Below are 17,225 nucleotides of genomic sequence, written 5' to 3'. Positions count from 1 at the left end.
AGAACCACACATGTTTCCCGTTTTGAATGGCGTTCGCCAGGTTAAGATGGAACTTCTCAAGCACATTCCTTCCTTTGTAATTATTGGAGGATACCGTGCGTTGATCATTTACGATGGACAGCCTCGTACCTGTGCCATTTGTAACTCGACAGAGCACGTGCGTGCTGAGTGCAGTAGACGGAGGGTTCCTCAATTACCAAGGGTAGAATCCGAAGGTGCAGGGCCTGTAGTTCACCTGCAGATGACGTACGCTGCTGCCACGTCACCTTTGCGATCAGCTCGGCAGACATCTTTCGAACTGGGGGACCAATGCGAGCATCCCGAGAGTGTTAACAACCATATAGACAGTGGTAGATCCGTAGCTATGACTAACCATACAGCGCCCCAGTGTCCCACCAGTGACAGTCAGGTACCTTACGACTGTGCCGAGCCTTCTCGTAGCTCGCGAGCAGAACCTTCTGCGGTTACTGTGGATACCTCCCTGCAACCGCCTGATTGCGCACGACAGGACGAGACCACCACGAAAGTAGCGGCAACGGCTGATCCAGTTCAGAATATTGTTGGGCAAGACATGAGCATAGATCACTCGATCATCCAACTGACACAAGGAGTCAATGACTACGGTTCTGCTTCCCACAGCGCGGCTGACAGGCCCCCTGCGACAGAGGCGAGTCTAACTGCGGTAGTCCTTTCTTCCACGCCTGGTGAAAAGAGCAGCGTTGGCTCTTCGACTAGGACACAAGACCGGCTTGCATCGCCGACTTCGTCTCCGCATTCGTCCGAAAAGTCCCCTGATTCGTCTCCAGAGCGGTCAAGATCGCCTCGGAAAGCTAGGAAACGTCGCAAAAAGCGGTTAGCACACCAGGCTGCTGAAAGCTTAGCCCCGGCTCTGCGGGATAGGTTGAGGAGCATTCAGGAACAGACAACGATCGAAGACCATGGCCGGAGGGAACCTGAGGTCGGTAGCATACCATCGCATCTACGGACATCACCTGAGCACGGTGTCCGGGACGAAGGAGCACCAGGCCTCGAATTTTCAGACCATCAGGACGTACCTACTTCCCAACGTAGACAATCTCCCCAGAATAGTCGTTTTGAATGGGCAGACGATACGGAGACAACACTGCCACATGTATCTGCGAACAATGGTATGGCATGTTAACCGCAACCTCTCAAGCTCACGACTACACTTTGAGCGCACGGATGACATGTGAATTCGGCCTACATATGCCTAATCGCCGGAAAGTCCAGTAAACAATAACAGCTCTTGCTTATGGATCAAACGTATCACGTTATGACTGTTAATATTAACAAGATCCAGAGTGCAACTAACATTGCTGCCCTCCGGGACTTCATATATCAGTCCGATACCGATATTGCGCTTTTTCAAGAAGTGTGTTTTTCAAACTTGTATGTTCCGGGATTTACTGCAATTCTCAATGTCGCCTCAGAAGGCGCTTGCGGCACCGCTGTCCTGGTCAAGGAAGGTATTGCAATAACAGATGTAACCATGTTGGAATCGGGGCGGGGAATCAGTTTTAAGATTTTCGGTGTTACGATTATAAATGTTTATGTACCTTCGGGAAGCAGTGGTCGAACAGAACGAGCCAAGTTTTTTAAAAATGATCTCGTGTTTTTACTAAAGGAAAACCCCGTTGATGTAATAGTCGGAGGTGACTGGAATTGTGTCCTACACAGGAAAGACCAAACGCCAAATTTCAATTTCTCCCCAGAACTAGATGGTCTTGTGAAAACAATGAAATGGCAGGACGCTTGGGAGGTCACATACCCCGTGTCTGTCCAGTACACATATTTTAGCACTAAAGCGCAAAGTCGGATCGACCGCATATACGTAAGTTCACATTTAGCCAGCAAAATCAGTGGCGTCGAACGAATACCAACTTTCCTTTCCGACCATCTAGCACTAAGGTGCAGCATTGGACTTCCTAAACAGAAGACATACTGGGGCCGTCCTTTTTGGAAATTAAATATCGCCATGCTTCGAGATAACGCCCTAACTGAGCAGTTAGAAGCTTCTTGGCAACTTTCACTCCGACAAAGCCACAAATACCGGTCAACGATAGATTGGTGGACTTTATGCGCCAAAAAGAAACTTAGATCTACTCTAATTTCTTACAGTAGGGAAAGGGCACTTTGGTCTCGGCGCACTGTCGAATTCTATTATACTTGTCTGCGTGACCTTTATGATATGCCCATGTCCGCGGCTGTCAGAACGGGTATCAAACAGGTCAAGGCCGAACTTCTTAGTCTTAAACGCAAACAGCTGGAAGGACTGACAATAAAATCACGAGTTCAAACCACAGTGGAAGAAGAACACGCTTCACTCTATCATCTCCTCCAGCACGAAAAAAATCGTCGAAGAAATTTTATTCAGTCATTGCTCTCTGAAGATCAAAGTCTTTTAACTCAACAAAAAGATATTTTAAACGAGGCTCATAGGTATTATAATCAATTGTACAGTGCTCACCAGTATATCCCAGATCATGGACAGGAACTGCTCCGAAACTGTGATATGGAACAACTAGTAACTGCAGAACACAACAGGAGCCTCACTGTTGAAATCCTGTCTGAAGACATATTCGAAGTAATTAAAAGCTCACCTGTTAAAAAATCACCTGGGCCCGACGGTTTACCCGTAGAATTTTATTCCCAATATTGGCATATTATAAGGAATAAATTCACACAAGTCGTCAACGAAATCTTGAGTGGAGGGCACATACCTGACGAAATGAAAGAGTGTGTCACTGTTTTACTTCCTAAGGGAATCAATTCGGATGTCAAACAGCTCAACAAAATGAGACCGATATCCTTAATGAACTCTGATTATAAAATTATTGCCAGGGTTGTACAAAACAGACTCCGACCGGTGTTTGATACAGTAATTGGTCCCCATCAAACGTGTCTCCCGGGTCGGAATATTTTTAAAACAGTCTGCGAATACAGGGACATAATCAGTATCTTCTCAACGACATTGACGAAGGCTGGCCTCGTTTTTATCGACTTTTCTAAAGCCTTTGATAGGGTAAACCATGAATATTTATTTACCACTCTGATGCATATAGGTTTTAACGACAAATTTTTAATTGTCTTAAAAAATCTATTGCAAGGGATGAAAACCAAAATTTTAATCAATGGACACTATACTCGAGATGTCGAAATAGCAAATGGTGTCCCGCAGGGAAGTCCTTTATCAATGATGCTTTTTGTGGTCGCACTAGAACCTTTGCTGAAACGATTAAACAAGGAATTAGAAGGCATATCAATTTCAGGGGTCAGTAACGCTACCAACGCTTACGCCGACGACGTCGGTGTCATCGTCAGAAGTAATGACGACGTTGTAAGACTGAGAGAGATTGTTCGCCTTTACTGCTTCGCAACGGGAGCGCAAATCAACGATATGAAAAGCTCCTTTCTAAATCTCCATGGCTTCAGGAACACTGCCCTCGAATGGGCCAGGTCTGTAGACCATCACACTGCGTTAGGTGTGAGGTTCTACCGATGCCCCCTGCAAACAACGACATTCAACTGGAAGAAGGTCTTACATAGTATTCGAGGTACTTTAATAATGAACCGACTTAGAGACTTGAACATTATCCAAAGGGTGCAATTAATCAACTGCGCTGTCCTTTCGAAAGCAGTATATGTAGGTCAAATACTGCCGATACCTAAAGCGATATCCAAAACCATCATGAGCTTCATCTGCAAGTATGTTTGGAGAGGTGAGATATTTAAAGTGGCGGCCAGTACTATAACTTTAAAACCGCGAGAAGGAGGCCTCGGACTGACCGATATCCGCCGCAAAACTACGGCTCTTTATATCAAGCGTACACTTCAGCTTTTAGAAGACCGCCACAATAATTTATCATCGAAACTTTTCCGAATCCTTACACCGGAGAGTATGGAACCACCTATTAACATAAGTAAAATCTCTTACAAATTGCAGCACATCAGATTCTACTATTTAGAACTCAGTTATCTGCACTGCATTGTCGCGGATAGGACCAAAAGAAACTGTAGATTCATCATGGATTGCCTTACTACAAAGGACAACCGTAACAGAATGGAATCAAAATATCCCACCCGAAATTGGCAAAATATATGGAGGAATATAAACAATAAAGTACTGTCCACCAATGTGCGCGGTGCCTGGTACAAGGTTGTCAATAATACCGTTGCCACAAATGAAAGATTACAGTCTATAGGATTGAGTGACACAAATCAGTGTCCACGTTGTAATGTGATAGACACCCTCCGGCATCGTCTCATATGCAACGGCTACCAGGTCATTTGGGACAGAGTCCGCCAACAGGTGGCGTTTATCAATAGGAACGACGGCAGACACCTTACTGTCGACATTCTCGTCAACCCCGAAAGCGTTGCTTTCCCTATTCAAAAGAATAATGTTACCCTATGGCTACTGGGGAACTATGTCAATTATGTCATTAATAACCTCGGCCTGCCCGACGTACTGGACTATGAGCAACATCTATTACTGGAATATTATAAAATATGTGGACAACGACACCACAAGACCTTGTATGGTAACATGCTAAAAATATAATTTGACAAACAAGGCATCGAATGACGTACGCAATGACGAATAGCGGATAAAATATCGGATTTTGCGATGCCAAAGTAGGGGATTGCTGCTAAGGGCGACGTACGGTGGGGACTTCGTGGGCCCCAGGGCCGCTACGGTAGCCGTGAAGGCCTTCGCAGAACCCTGAAAAGGCCTTGCATTCTATGCCCATGCTTAAAAAAAAAAAAAAAAAAAAAAAAAAAAAAAAAAAAAAAAAAAAAAAAAAAAAAAAAAGAAGAGAGATCAGTGTCTTGTATTGTGTGTGTCCTTAAGCAGCCTACGTTTCTCAGTTAACCATTAATTTTTCTTTCTTTATCCACAATTTTCACCAGATTATTTTCAGTTATTTTGAACAACCATCCAACGTTACAAAATAAGTTCATTTGGATGGAGACATTTACTTTTCTCACCACGTTTGATATGGATTCCCTTACTCGCAAAGGAGTATTTCATTTCATTTTAGCAATGAAGCTCGCCGAAGAAGGCGCATGAAGGAGAGCGAATGGAAGGGCTAGAAGGGGAGATGGGAGGCCCTAAAAAAAAAAAAAAAAAAAAAAAAAAAAAAAAAAAAAAAAAAGTTGGTAGAGCGGTGGACTGTAGTGGAAGATTCACAGTTATCCATAGGTCGCTGGTTCAAATCCGGCCCAGAGGACTGTTTTTCTAATCTCAGGAGCAAAGAGGCTCCAGAGCATGCCCACTCGGTCAGAACCTCCCTATGTTTTAAACCTATTTTAAAGGAAATTCATTTGCTCAGCTAGTAATAGCTAGTTGATAATCATGGGAGTCTTAGCCTTCGTAGGATAATGATATTTCTTCGAATTATCGTAAAATTGCTTGCTCTTACAGGCATCACTCGTTTAATGTGCTATATAGGTCACATCGTCGCACCAATATTCAGCCGTTTCATAGACATCTCGTTTTTAATACAAACGTAGAAACTACACCCCTGAGCCTATCGCTGTTACTTCCTCGGCGAGAAACGCTTATTACAGAAAATTTAGACTAAACGAAGGTTCCACCGAGATTCGAACTCGGATCGCTGGATTCAGAGTCCAGAGTGCTAACCGTTACACCATGGAACCAGACAGGAGAATGGGACTCGTAAATACACTTAGCAGTGTTCTGACGTACTTCAGACACTTCCTACTTGCATTTTTTAACATAATTGACACGATCGAGCATTATAAAACTTAATCTGGGCAATGTTTGCACTTGCAGCCGATGACTGCATTTCCTGTGCGTCTATATGGCAGCGCTGAGTAGCAGTGTGTGGAAACGAAAGACAGGGACGGACGTAAAGCAATCAGTACGAATAAGAAAGTATGCAGAGCCTCTGGTAGCTCAGTTGGTAGAGCGGTGGACTGTAGTGGAAGATTCACAGTTATCCATAGGTCGCTGGTTCAAATCCGGCCCAGAGGACTGTTTTTCTAATCTCAGGAGCAAAGAGGCTCCAGAGCATGCCCACTCGGTCAGAACCTCCCTATGTTTTAAACCTATTTTAAAGGAAATTCATTTGCTCAGCTTCTAGTAGCTAGTTGATAATCATGGGATTCTTAGCCTTCGTAGGATAATGATATTTCTTCGAATTATAGTAAAATTGCTTGCTCTTACAGGCATTACTCGTTTAATGTGCTATATAGGTCACATAGTCGCACCAATATTCAGCCGTTTCATAGACATCTCGTTTTTAATACAAACGTAGAAACTACACCCCTGAGCCTATCGCTGTTACTTCCTCGGCGAGAAACGCTTATTACAGAAAATTTAGACTAAACGAAGGTTCCACCGAGATTCGAACTCGGATCGCTGGATTCAGAGTCCAGAGTGCTAACCGTTACACCATGGAACCAGACAGGAGAATGGGACTCGTAAATACACTTAGCAGTGTTCTGACGTACTTCAGACACTTCCTACTTGCATTTTTTAACATAATTGACACGATCGAGCATTATAAAACTTAATCTGGGCAATGTTTGCACTTGCAGCCGATGACTGCATTTCCTGTGCGTCTATATGGCAGCGCTGAGTAGCAGTGTGTGGAAACGAAAGACAGGGACGGACGTAAAGCAATCAGTACGAATAAGAAAGTATGCAGAGCCTCTGGTAGCTCAGTTGGTAGAGCGGTGGACTGTAGTGGAAGATTCACAGTTATCCATAGGTCGCTGGTTCAAATCCGGCCCAGAGGACTGTTTTTCTAATCTCAGGAGCAAAGAGGCTCCAGAGCATGCCCACTCGGTCAGAACCTCCCTATGTTTTAAACCTATTTTAAAGGAAATTCATTTGCTCAGCTTCTAGTAGCTAGTTGATAATCATGGGATTCTTAGCCTTCGTAGGATAATGATATTTCTTCGAATTATAGTAAAATTGCTTGCTCTTACAGGCATTACTCGTTTAATGTGCTATATAGGTCACATAGTCGCACCAATATTCAGCCGTTTCATAGACATCTCGTTTTTAATACAAACGTAGAAACTACACCCCTGAGCCTATCGCTGTTACTTCCTCGGCGAGAAACGCTTATTACAGAAAATTTAGACTAAACGAAGGTTCCACCGAGATTCGAACTCGGATCGCTGGATTCAGAGTCCAGAGTGCTAACCGTTACACCATGGAACCAGACAGGAGAATGGGACTCGTAAATACACTTAGCAGTGTTCTGACGTACTTCAGACACTTCCTACTTGCATTTTTTAACATAATTGACACGATCGAGCATTATAAAACTTAATCTGGGCAATGTTTGCACTTGCAGCCGATGACTGCATTTCCTGTGCGTCTATATGGCAGCGCTGAGTAGCAGTGTGTGGAAACGAAAGACAGGGACGGACGTAAAGCAATCAGTACGAATAAGAAAGTATGCAGAGCCTCTGGTAGCTCAGTTGGTAGAGCGGTGGACTGCAGTGGAAGATTCACAGTTATCCATAGGTCGCTGGTTCCAATCCGGCCCAGAGGACTGTTTTTCTAATCTCAGGAGCAAAGAGGCTCCAGAGCATGCCCACTCGGTCAGAACCTCCCTATGTTTTAAACCTATTTTAAAGGAAATTCATTTGCTCAGCTTCTAGTAGCTAGTTGATAATCATGGGATTCTTAGCCTTCGTAGGATAATGATATTTCTTCGAATTATAGTAAAATTGCTTGCTCTTACAGGCATTACTCGTTTAATGTGCTATATAGGTCACATAGTCGCACCAATATTCAGCCGTTTCATAGACATCTCGTTTTTAATACAAACGTAGAAACTACACCCCTGAGCCTATCGCTGTTACTTCCTCGGCGAGAAACGCTTATTACAGAAAATTTAGACTAAACGAAGGTTCCACCGAGATTCGAACTCGGATCGCTGGATTCAGAGTCCAGAGTGCTAACCGTTACACCATGGAACCAGACAGGAGAATGGGACTCGTAAATACACTTAGCAGTGTTCTGACGTACTTCAGACACTTCCTACTTGCATTTTTTAACATAATTGACACGATCGAGCATTATAAAACTTAATCTGGGCAATGTTTGCACTTGCAGCCGATGACTGCATTTCCTGTGCGTCTATATGGCAGCGCTGAGTAGCAGTGTGTGGAAACGAAAGACAGGGACGGACGTAAAGCAATCAGTACGAATAAGAAAGTATGCAGAGCCTCTGGTAGCTCAGTTGGTAGAGCGGTGGACTGTAGTGGAAGATTCACAGTTATCCATAGCTCGCTGGTTCAAATCCGGCCCAGAGGACTGTTTTTCTAATCTCAGGAGCACAGAGGCTCCAGAGCATGCCCACTCGGTCAGAACCTCCCTATGTTTTAAACCAATTTTAAAGGAAATTCATTTGCTCAGCTTCTAGTAGCTAGTTGATAATCATGGGATTCTTAGCCTTCGTAGGATAATGATATTTCTTCGAATTATAGTAAAATTGCTTGCTCTTACAGGCATTACTCGTTTAATGTGCTATATAGGTCACATAGTCGCACCAATATTCAGCCGTTTCATAGACATCTCGTTTTTAATACAAACGTAGAAACTACACCCCTGAGCCTATCGCTGTTACTTCCTCGGCGAGAAACGCTTATTACAGAAAATTTAGACTAAACGAAGGTTCCACCGAGATTCGAACTCGGATCGCTGGATTCAGAGTCCAGAGTGCTAACCGTTACACCATGGAACCAGACAGGAGAATGGGACTCGTAAATACACTTAGCAGTGTTCTGACGTACTTCAGACACTTCCTACTTGCATTTTTTAACATAATTGACACGATCGAGCATTATAAAACTTAATCTGGGCAATGTTTGCACTTGCAGCCGATGACTGCATTTCCTGTGCGTCTATATGGCAGCGCTGAGTAGCAGTGTGTGGAAACGAAAGACAGGGACGGACGTAAAGCAATCAGTACGAATAAGAAAGTATGCAGAGCCTCTGGTAGCTCAGTTGGTAGAGCGGTGGACTGCAGTGGAAGATTCACAGTTATCCATAGGTCGCTGGTTCAAATCCGGCCCAGAGGACTGTTTTTCTAATCTCAGGAGCAAAGAGGCTCCAGAGCATGCCCACTCGGTCAGAACCTCCCTATGTTTTAAACCTATTTTAAAGGAAATTCATTTGCTCAGCTTCTAGTAGCTAGTTGATAATCATGGGATTCTTAGCCTTCGTAGGATAATGATATTTCTTCGAATTATAGTAAAATTGCTTGCTCTTACAGGCATTACTCGTTTAATGTGCTATATAGGTCACATAGTCGCACCAATATTCAGCCGTTTCATAGACATCTCGTTTTTAATACAAACGTAGAAACTACACCCCTGAGCCTATCGCTGTTACTTCCTCGGCGAGAAACGCTTATTACAGAAAATTTAGACTAAACGAAGGTTCCACCGAGATTCGAACTCGGATCGCTGGATTCAGAGTCCAGAGTGCTAACCGTTACACCATGGAACCAGAAAGGAGAATGGGACTCGTAAATACACTTAGCAGTGTTCTGACGTACTTCAGACACTTCCTACTTGCATTTTTTAACATAATTGACACGATCGAGCATTATAAAACTTAATCTGGGCAATGTTTGCACTTGCAGCCGATGACTGCATTTCCTGTGCGTCTATATGGCAGCGCTGAGTAGCAGTGTGTGGAAACGAAAGACAGGGACGGACGTAAAGCAATCAGTACGAATAAGAAAGTATGCAGAGCCTCTGGTAGCTCAGTTGGTAGAGCGGTGGACTGTAGTGGAAGATTCACAGTTATCCATAGGTCGCTGGTTCAAATCCGGCCCAGAGGACTGTTTTTCTAATCTCAGGAGCAAAGAGGCTCCAGAGCATGCCCACTCGGTCAGAACCTCCCTATGTTTTAAACCTATTTTAAAGGAAATTCATTTGCTCAGCTTCTAGTAGCTAGTTGATAATCATGGGATTCTTAGCCTTCGTAGGATAATGATATTTCTTCGAATTATAGTAAAATTGCTTGCTCTTACAGGCATTACTCGTTTAATGTGCTATATAGGTCACATAGTCGCACCAATATTCAGCCGTTTCATAGACATCTCGTTTTTAATACAAACGTAGAAACTACACCCCTGAGCCTATCGCTGTTACTTCCTCGGCGAGAAACGCTTATTACAGAAAATTTAGACTAAACGAAGGTTCCACCGAGATTCGAACTCGGATCGCTGGATTCAGAATCCAGAGTGCTAACCGTTACACCATGGAACCAGACAGGAGAATGGGACTCGTAAATACACTTAGCAGTGTTCTGACGTACTTCAGACACTTCCTACTTGCATTTTTTAACATAATTGACACGATCGAGCATTATAAAACTTAATCTGGGCAATGTTTGCACTTGCAGCCGATGACTGCATTTCCTGTGCGTCTATATGGCAGCGCTGAGTAGCAGTGTGTGGAAACGAAAGACAGGGACGGACGTAAAGCAATCAGTACGAATAAGAAAGTATGCAGAGCCTCTGGTAGCTCAGTTGGTAGAGCGGTGGACTGTAGTGGAAGATTCACAGTTATCCATAGGTCGCTGGTTCAAATCCGGCCCAGAGGACTGTTTTTCTAATCTCAGGAGCAAAGAGGCTCCAGAGCATGCCCACTCGGTCAGAACCTCCCTATGTTTTAAACCTATTTTAAAGGAAATTCATTTGCTCAGCTTCTAGTAGCTAGTTGATAATCATGGGATTCTTAGCCTTCGTAGGATAATGATATTTCTTCGAATTATAGTAAAATTGCTTGCTCTTACAGGCATTACTCGTTTAATGTGCTATATAGGTCACATAGTCGCACCAATATTCAGCCGTTTCATAGACATCTCGTTTTTAATACAAACGTAGAAACTACACCCCTGAGCCTATCGCTGTTACTTCCTCGGCGAGAAACGCTTATTACAGAAAATTTAGACTAAACGAAGGTTCCACCGAGATTCGAACTCGGATCGCTGGATTCAGAGTCCAGAGTGCTAACCGTTACACCATGGAACCAGACAGGAGAATGGGACTCGTAAATACACTTAGCAGTGTTCTGACGTACTTTAGACACTTCCTACTTGCATTTTTTAACATAATTGACACGATCGAGCATTATAAAACTTAATCTGGGCAATGTTTGCACTTGCAGCCGATGACTGCATTTCCTGTGCGTCTATATGGCAGCGCTGAGTAGCAGTGTGTGGAAACGAAAGACAGGGACGGACGTAAAGCAATCAGTACGAATAAGAAAGTATGCAGAGCCTCTGGTAGCTCAGTTGGTAGAGCGGTGGACTGTAGTGGAAGATTCACAGTTATCCATAGGTCGCTGGTTCAAATCCGGCCCAGAGGACTGTTTTTCTAATCTCAGGAGCAAAGAGGCTCCAGAGCATGCCCACTCGGTCAGAACCTCCCTATGTTTTAAACCTATTTTAAAGGAAATTCATTTGCTCAGCTTCTAGTAGCTAGTTGATAATCATGGGATTCTTAGCCTTCGTAGGATAATGATATTTCTTCGAATTATAGTAAAATTGCTTGCTCTTACAGGCATTACTCGTTTAATGTGCTATATAGGTCACATAGTCGCACCAATATTCAGCCGTTTCATAGACATCTCGTTTTTAATACAAACGTAGAAACTACACCCCTGAGCCTATCGCTGTTACTTCCTCGGCGAGAAACGCTTATTACAGAAAATTTAGACTAAACGAAGGTTCCACCGAGATTCGAACTCGGATCGCTGGATTCAGAGTCCAGAGTGCTAACCGTTACACCATGGAACCAGACAGGAGAATGGGACTCGTAAATACACTTAGCAGTGTTCTGACGTACTTCAGACACTTCCTACTTGCATTTTTTAACATAATTGACACGATCGAGCATTATAAAACTTAATCTGGGCAATGTTTGCACTTGCAGCCGATGACTGCATTTCCTGTGCGTCTATATGGCAGCGCTGAGTAGCAGTGTGTGGAAACGAAAGACAGGGACGGACGTAAAGCAATCAGTACGAATAAGAAAGTATGCAGAGCCTCTGGTAGCTCAGTTGGTAGAGCGGTGGACTGTAGTGGAAGATTCACAGTTATCCATAGGTCGCTGGTTCAAATCCGGCCCAGAGGACTGTTTTTCTAATCTCAGGAGCAAAGAGGCTCCAGAGCATGCCCACTCGGTCAGAACCTCCCTATGTTTTAAACCTATTTTAAAGGAAATTCATTTGCTCAGCTTCTAGTAGCTAGTTGATAATCATGGGATTCTTAGCCTTCGTAGGATAATGATATTTCTTCGAATTATAGTAAAATTGCTTGCTCTTACAGGCATTACTCGTTTAATGTGCTATATAGGTCACATAGTCGCACCAATATTCAGCCGTTTCATAGACATCTCGTTTTTAATACAAACGTAGAAACTACACCCCTGAGCCTATCGCTGTTACTTCCTCGGCGAGAAACGCTTATTACAGAAAATTTAGACTAAACGAGGGTTCCACCGAGATTCGAACTCGGATCGCTGGATTCAGAGTCCAGAGTGCTAACCGTTACACCATGGAACCAGACAGGAGAATGGGACTCGTAAATACACTTAGCAGTGTTCTGACGTACTTCAGACACTTCCTACTTGCATTTTTTAACATAATTGACACGATCGAGCATTATAAAACTTAATCTGGGCAATGTTTGCACTTGCAGCCGATGACTGCATTTCCTGTGCGTCTATATGGCAGCGCTGAGTAGCAGTGTGTGGAAACGAAAGACAGGGACGGACATAAAGCAATCAGTACGAATAAGAAAGTATGCAGAGCCTCTGGTAGCTCAGTTGGTAGAGCGGTGGACTGTAGTGGAAGATTCACAGTTATCCATAGGTCGCTGGTTCAAATCCGGCCCAGAGGACTGTTTTTCTAATCTCAGGAGCAAAGAGGCTCCAGAGCATGCCCACTCGGTCAGAACCTCCCTATGTTTTAAACCTATTTTAAAGGAAATTCATTTGCTCAGCTTCTAGTAGCTAGTTGATAATCATGGGATTCTTAGCCTTCGTAGGATAATGATATTTCTTCGAATTATAGTAAAATTGCTTGCTCTTACAGGCATTACTCGTTTAATGTGCTATATAGGTCACATAGTCGCACCAATATTCAGCCGTTTCATAGACATCTCGTTTTTAATACAAACGTAGAAACTACACCCCTGAGCCTATCGCTGTTACTTCCTCGGCGAGAAACGCTTATTACAGAAAATTTAGACTAAACGAAGGTTCCACCGAGATTCGAACTCGGATCGCTGGATTCAGAGTCCAGAGTGCTAACCGTTACACCATGGAACCAGACAGGAGAATGGGACTCGTAAATACACTTAGCAGTGTTCTGACGTACTTCAGACACTTCCTACTTGCATTTTTTAACATAATTGACACGATCGAGCATTATAAAACTTAATCTGGGCAATGTTTGCACTTGCAGCCGATGACTGCATTTCCTGTGCGTCTATATGGCAGCGCTGAGTAGCAGTGTGTGGAAACGAAAGACAGGGACGGACGTAAAGCAATCAGTACGAATAAGAAAGTATGCAGAGCCTCTGGTAGCTCAGTATCATTCTGGCTCTAGCTGCCGACGCGTACGGACGTGCCGCCGTTTGCTGCGCGTAGTCAGTGCTTCGCCAGTGTTTACATTTGCTTTTCGGTGTCCTTGTTTTTTGTGATTTTTCTTCGTGTGTAACTTGTGATTATTCTGCCTACTGTGTTCTGTTGTGTGTTTTCTACCGACGTTCATTTATCGTTTGTGGAGTTTTCGGTAATTACCGGAATCTCCCCTTGATTTCTGCATACCATGGCTACAAGTGTGAGGAAGAATACGCTGGTTTTTGCGTTCGCCAAGGACACACGACGTGTTCAGCCGACTGCTCTGGAAATTCATGATTGGCTTGATCAGGTACTTGGCATTAATTCTGATATGGTGCATACCACTCAGCTAGACACTGACAACTACTGTGTTTTCGTAAAATTTTTGAGCCCCGTTTCGGTAGATAAGATTATTGGAAAATTCGGGTATCATGTAGAATTTTTGCATAGAGACGGCACTACAAGTAAAGTAGCTATTAGGAGAGCTGATGCTCTTTATAGATCTGTGCGGGTGTTAAATTTACCTATCGAGATAGATAATGAGAAAATCAAGGTTGCCCTGTCTCAATATGGTGATGTTAAGGATATAGTTAACGAACGGTGGTCGAAGCAATTTAAAATTCAGAGCTTCAATGGTATTCGTTCGGTAGAGATGGAAGTAAAGTCGAATATCCCATCTCATATAACTGTTGACGGGCATAAAGCCCACGTGATTTATACTGGTCAAACCCCTACGTGCCATATATGCAATGAATCGGGTCATTTAAGGCAGGACTGTCCTCGTCGTGTTTTTGTACTAAAAACGAATTTAGTCCAACGGCGCAAGATGACCTTGAGCGAAGTTTTGGCAACTGATAATATAGCCAAACAGGGTGCGGGTTCGGATCCTGTACCTAGTTCTGGAAATATTGCTGTTGATGGTAGTGATTTTCCACCCCTGGTACCACGCTTGAATTGTGATTCTTCTGCCCGAGAGTTGGACGTACTAAACAAGAAACGACCACTTGAGCATACAGATGATCATTCCGATGATGAAACCTCCCGACAATCTCCTGCTGTACGTAAACAGAAAGCTAGCGATGAAACTCTGCCTGTGCCCCAAGACGAAATGCAAGTGGATTTAATCACAGTTTCTGATACGTCTCGCTCATTGCCAGAAAATGAAACGGCCGCTGCCGATAGCGATAAAGTAGAAGTCCCCGAGGCAGTGACAACTTGCCCAGCTGTAAACAGCGATAATCAGCTGTTTACAGACGGGAAGTTCGCGGAAGCGGTAGAACAACAACACCGCGACACCGCAACAGCACAACAACCGGCATCAGAGTGTAAACAAGAGGAAGTGTTTACTCCTGAACCGGAAAATAAGCAAACACCGTCGCAAGCATCACAACAAACGGAGGTAGCATGTAAACAGCAGGCAGTGTTTACAAACCAGATCTCTCGAGACACTGTTGCTGAAGCGGCCACGCCGAGTGCTGCCACAAAAAAATCAGGTCAGAGTTTTCAGGGCGTCCACCGCCGTACGCTCAAACCACAACCGAATCTTACTGTTTCACGCACCCAACCCAAACAAAAAGCCGACAAGTCAGATGTAAAATCGCAGAAAAATATACGATATGACATTGTCAGAGAAGGTGCTCCAGATGAGCCTCCTGATACATTCAATGTCGAACAGCCCCTCAGTACTAAGGTACGGGATGACAATGGAAGACAAGCTAACGTTTAGCAACCGTGTTACGAGGAATAATGAAGAATTCTAAACGACTGTAGTTCTAAAACGGATTCCTGCATACCAAAAGTATAACAGTTTTTGACCAAGGTTGTAGGTGGCCAATAGCCAGTTACATATGCAAGCATACACTATCACAACGATAAATATAAATAAAATTCGAACCTCATTAAAGCTAGCTGCTCTCAAGGAATTTTTGTATGACTCTGGAACCGATATCGCGTTGCTACAGGAGGTTGTAACGACGTCTCTTGCAATACCAGGATACACCGCCATTGTAAACGTATCTTGTGAAACACATACAGGAACAGCGTTTCTGCTCAGGGAAGGAATTCCCGTGTCTCAAGTAGAGCGTTTGGAATCTGGAAGGGCCATTAGTATAAACGTTTTAGGTACCACTTTGATTAACTTATATGCGCCCTCAGGAAATAGTAATAGACAGGACAGGGCAGCATTTTATAAAGAGGAAATTATATATTTATTACGTCGAAACCCAAACAGTTTTATAATGGGCGGTGATTTTAACTGTGTGTTAAATCGTAAGGATCAACAACCACACTTTAACGGTTCGTTGGAACTTAAACGCCTAGTAACCGACTTAAAACTTAAGGACGCATGGGAACTCAAATATCCAACGAATGTTGAATATACGTATATAACACAGACTTCGCGCAGTAGAATAGACAGAATTTATGTTTCCCAAAACTTAGAACGATGTCTACTTAATTCAGAAATCGTACCTGTTTATTTTAGTGACCACTGCAGTATGAAGGCGTGCATTAATTTAGCTCCACAGCCGATTAAGATTTTTAGGAACCAGTGGCATCTAAATGTCTCTCTCTTAAAAGAGCAAGATTTGGCAGACGCAGTATCAGAAGCGTGGACCTTATGTCTGCGATCGATCGACAGGCACCCCACAGTATTAGATTGGTGGATTAAGGTTGCAAAACCGAGACTGAGAAAAGTGTGTATCCGATACAGCAGAGAAAGAGCGCGGGAGTTAAAAAACAGTATGGAATTTTATTACAGTTTGTTGCGGGACCTCTATGAACAGGCAAACGTGTCAACCATTAGATTACGCGACATCAAACACACCAAAGCGAAATTACTCGCCTTTAAAAGACAGCAGATGGAAGGCTTAAAACTGAAGTCAAAGGCGAAGTCGGTGGTAGATGATGAAACAACATCTTTATATCATCTGCTTCGGCATGCAAAGAATAGGCGACGAACTGTCATTAGTGAAATTAAAACATCCAATGGGACAACACTAACGTCTCAGAAGGAGATTCTCAATGCAGTATACCAATACTACCACGCATTATATTCTTCCAGCCCACCTCATGAGGGGTCTCTGCACGAGGTTCTCAGTGTTTTATCCCCACAATTGACGAGTTCTGAAAACGACGAAATCCTTTCTGAAGTCAGTAACGAAGAGGTTCGTGAGATAATAACCAAGTCCCCGTTAAATAAATCTGCTGGACCCGACGGACTGCCTGTAGAATTTTACTTAAAATTCTGGTTTTTAATTGGTGACACTTTTACATGCATTGTCAATGAGATTTTTAACGAGCAGACGGTACCTGAAGATTTTAAAGATAGCAAAATTGTACTTATACCGAAAAACAAAGGAACGAAAAGTTTAAACAATTACCGCCCTATTTCACTTTTAAACTCTGACTACAAAATAGTATGCAGGATTTTAAAAAAGAGACTTTCCCCTCTGACTGACAAATTAATTAGTCAACATCAGTCATGTGCAGCAAATAGAAGTATTTTTAATACAATTTCTGAATATAGAGACATCATCGCCTTAGCATCAGTTTCCAATATCAAATGTGCTCTACTCTTTA

General features: G+C 43.3%; 21 non-coding genes across 21 annotated transcripts; 10 read left to right on the top strand and 11 right to left on the bottom strand.

The window, feature by feature from the left end:
• Window positions 1-5,610: 5,610 nt before the first annotated feature.
• On the bottom strand, window positions 5,611-5,682 carry Trnaq-cug. The gene has a single exon. It is a non-coding gene; the product is annotated as a tRNA-Gln (tRNA).
• A 248-nt stretch (window positions 5,683-5,930) lies between these two features.
• On the top strand, window positions 5,931-6,019 carry Trnay-gua. The gene is given in 2 exon segments: window positions 5,931-5,967; window positions 5,984-6,019. It is a non-coding gene; the product is annotated as a tRNA-Tyr (tRNA).
• A 358-nt stretch (window positions 6,020-6,377) lies between these two features.
• Window positions 6,378-6,449, bottom strand: Trnaq-cug. Its single transcript has one exon. It is a non-coding gene; the product is annotated as a tRNA-Gln (tRNA).
• A 248-nt stretch (window positions 6,450-6,697) lies between these two features.
• Window positions 6,698-6,786, top strand: Trnay-gua. Its single transcript is given in 2 exon segments — window positions 6,698-6,734; window positions 6,751-6,786. It is a non-coding gene; the product is annotated as a tRNA-Tyr (tRNA).
• A 358-nt stretch (window positions 6,787-7,144) lies between these two features.
• Window positions 7,145-7,216, bottom strand: Trnaq-cug. The gene has a single exon. It is a non-coding gene; the product is annotated as a tRNA-Gln (tRNA).
• A 248-nt stretch (window positions 7,217-7,464) lies between these two features.
• Window positions 7,465-7,553, top strand: Trnac-gca. Its single transcript is given in 2 exon segments — window positions 7,465-7,501; window positions 7,518-7,553. It is a non-coding gene; the product is annotated as a tRNA-Cys (tRNA).
• A 358-nt stretch (window positions 7,554-7,911) lies between these two features.
• On the bottom strand, window positions 7,912-7,983 carry Trnaq-cug. Its single transcript has one exon. It is a non-coding gene; the product is annotated as a tRNA-Gln (tRNA).
• A 248-nt stretch (window positions 7,984-8,231) lies between these two features.
• Window positions 8,232-8,320, top strand: Trnay-gua. The gene is given in 2 exon segments: window positions 8,232-8,268; window positions 8,285-8,320. It is a non-coding gene; the product is annotated as a tRNA-Tyr (tRNA).
• A 358-nt stretch (window positions 8,321-8,678) lies between these two features.
• On the bottom strand, window positions 8,679-8,750 carry Trnaq-cug. Its single transcript has one exon. It is a non-coding gene; the product is annotated as a tRNA-Gln (tRNA).
• Window positions 8,751-8,998: 248 nt separating this feature from the next.
• On the top strand, window positions 8,999-9,087 carry Trnac-gca. The gene is given in 2 exon segments: window positions 8,999-9,035; window positions 9,052-9,087. It is a non-coding gene; the product is annotated as a tRNA-Cys (tRNA).
• A 358-nt stretch (window positions 9,088-9,445) lies between these two features.
• Trnaq-cug lies at window positions 9,446-9,517 on the bottom strand. Its single transcript has one exon. It is a non-coding gene; the product is annotated as a tRNA-Gln (tRNA).
• A 248-nt stretch (window positions 9,518-9,765) lies between these two features.
• On the top strand, window positions 9,766-9,854 carry Trnay-gua. Its single transcript is given in 2 exon segments — window positions 9,766-9,802; window positions 9,819-9,854. It is a non-coding gene; the product is annotated as a tRNA-Tyr (tRNA).
• A 358-nt stretch (window positions 9,855-10,212) lies between these two features.
• Trnaq-cug lies at window positions 10,213-10,284 on the bottom strand. Its single transcript has one exon. It is a non-coding gene; the product is annotated as a tRNA-Gln (tRNA).
• A 248-nt stretch (window positions 10,285-10,532) lies between these two features.
• Window positions 10,533-10,621, top strand: Trnay-gua. Its single transcript is given in 2 exon segments — window positions 10,533-10,569; window positions 10,586-10,621. It is a non-coding gene; the product is annotated as a tRNA-Tyr (tRNA).
• Window positions 10,622-10,979: 358 nt separating this feature from the next.
• Window positions 10,980-11,051, bottom strand: Trnaq-cug. The gene has a single exon. It is a non-coding gene; the product is annotated as a tRNA-Gln (tRNA).
• A 248-nt stretch (window positions 11,052-11,299) lies between these two features.
• Trnay-gua lies at window positions 11,300-11,388 on the top strand. The gene is given in 2 exon segments: window positions 11,300-11,336; window positions 11,353-11,388. It is a non-coding gene; the product is annotated as a tRNA-Tyr (tRNA).
• A 358-nt stretch (window positions 11,389-11,746) lies between these two features.
• On the bottom strand, window positions 11,747-11,818 carry Trnaq-cug. Its single transcript has one exon. It is a non-coding gene; the product is annotated as a tRNA-Gln (tRNA).
• Window positions 11,819-12,066: 248 nt separating this feature from the next.
• Window positions 12,067-12,155, top strand: Trnay-gua. The gene is given in 2 exon segments: window positions 12,067-12,103; window positions 12,120-12,155. It is a non-coding gene; the product is annotated as a tRNA-Tyr (tRNA).
• A 358-nt stretch (window positions 12,156-12,513) lies between these two features.
• Window positions 12,514-12,585, bottom strand: Trnaq-cug. Its single transcript has one exon. It is a non-coding gene; the product is annotated as a tRNA-Gln (tRNA).
• A 248-nt stretch (window positions 12,586-12,833) lies between these two features.
• Window positions 12,834-12,922, top strand: Trnay-gua. The gene is given in 2 exon segments: window positions 12,834-12,870; window positions 12,887-12,922. It is a non-coding gene; the product is annotated as a tRNA-Tyr (tRNA).
• Window positions 12,923-13,280: 358 nt separating this feature from the next.
• Window positions 13,281-13,352, bottom strand: Trnaq-cug. Its single transcript has one exon. It is a non-coding gene; the product is annotated as a tRNA-Gln (tRNA).
• Window positions 13,353-17,225: the final 3,873 nt, after the last annotated feature.

Source organism: Schistocerca americana, chromosome 2 (assembly GCF_021461395.2).
Source record: "Schistocerca americana isolate TAMUIC-IGC-003095 chromosome 2, iqSchAmer2.1, whole genome shotgun sequence".
Lineage (NCBI taxonomy): Eukaryota > Metazoa > Arthropoda > Insecta > Orthoptera > Acrididae > Schistocerca > Schistocerca americana.
Note: the sequence above shows the minus strand (reverse complement) of the source record. Positions and strands in the feature narration are given on the sequence as shown.